We start from the raw sequence: 1696 nt of genomic DNA, 5'->3' as shown, positions 1-1696 counted from the left end.
TACTAAAGTTTTGTCTGAACAAATTTACGGAAAATTAACTAACGAACGGAGACGTAACAATATTATTCGTTCCCATTTGTATACGCCCCGATTTTCATTATTGTAACATCAGTTCTGTGATCGATACTCAACTACAAACATTTAGAAATTAATTTAAAATGATTGATGTTATATTACATATATTTTAATTGTAAATGTTAACTGTGGGAATATCAATTTTCCGTCTACAAACGGAAGAGACGGCATATTGCAGGCTATGTCTGTATCAGAACAGGACAGTAAAACAAATGTCAATAGGAGCATAAACCAAAAACTTTGATATTCCTTAGGCGGAAAGTTTGTTGTTGAAATTCTTACAGTACGCGACCTGCAAGTTATTTACGAATATATATGGAGATTACTGTTATTTGTGAGTTTTCCATTTGATTACAAAAAGTAAAATAAAGACCCAAACGTAGTTAACTCAAAAATGACCGATATTCTTTTAATACCGCTCACTATCATTAGATCCACATATTATGTAATATCGAATAATTTAATGTTTTTTGCCGATTACAATTTACAGTATAAAGAAATGGCCCAAAAAAACGAGGGATCACTCACTTTATCTTTGTAAAATGTATTGGGATTAAAGTATTGATGGAATTTTATTTAATTTTTTTCTCAAACTCATGTTATTAGGGGTTGTAATCAACAAAGTCATGGATCCAAAAGAAATATGACTCATAAATATTTTAGAAAAATGTTTTTAAATAACCGTTGTGATGATAACTCCGATGGTAATGGTATGTCAAAACATGTTCTTAAGACGCTGGCAGAGAAAATAGTCCCCCATTGACACGACGATAAATCTGCGGACTTATAAAACTATAAACCGGGTTTCGATACGCGTAACGGGCACAGTACAAATAGCCCATTGTGTAACTTTGAGTTTAACTACAAATAAACAAGCAGAGAAAATATAAATTTATTCAAATCTTGTCTTTTAATGTCGTAATTTACCTGTTAACCACCTAGAGGAACATTTCTCTAGTTCTAATTTAATTTCGTGAACATAGGATACACTTTGTTTTGCTTATTTCTTTAGTTACCTGGTTCAGGTTTTTATCTTAGCTTCATTTATCTATATCTAAACAATATCCAATAAGCAGTAAATATTATCTGTTATTCATGCTCAATTCGGAAAATTAAATTCGCCATGTTCAATTAAAGATAGTATAATAGTGTAGAGTTAAGCTATATTCTTGTATACCTATACAAAGATCTGAGTGGCCTACTTTTTCACGTTCAAATTAAATTATATACAGGGTGATCCAATGAGAAATACATGTATCACAATGATGTCTTGTGGGAAGAATATAACACACTAAATTTTTCAAATAACCATATTTTATTTTATTTTTAGGTAAAATACTGATGGAATGGTTTCGTATCTAAAGCTGGAGGATGGAAGTTCATGGTTCAGTCGCATACACACAGCATTTGTTTCAAAAGACATTTGAAGGTCTGTTCTAACAGCATCCAGGAAAGTTCAATGTCCTGTATGTGTTAAAGATGCAAGGTGCCTTGCTGAACAGCCCCCAGAAGTCCATCTGAAGATTAAGTCTGGAAATGAAATTTTCCCGTGAACTGTATTATGGATTTTGTACGATGATATATATTAATACATGAGAGCTTATCATATTGTTACGTCTCT

Source organism: Limulus polyphemus, unplaced genomic scaffold (genome assembly GCF_000517525.1).
Source record: "Limulus polyphemus unplaced genomic scaffold, Limulus_polyphemus-2.1.2 Scaffold5188, whole genome shotgun sequence".
NCBI lineage: Eukaryota > Metazoa > Arthropoda > Merostomata > Xiphosura > Limulidae > Limulus > Limulus polyphemus.
This window is presented reverse-complemented; position numbering follows the sequence as displayed.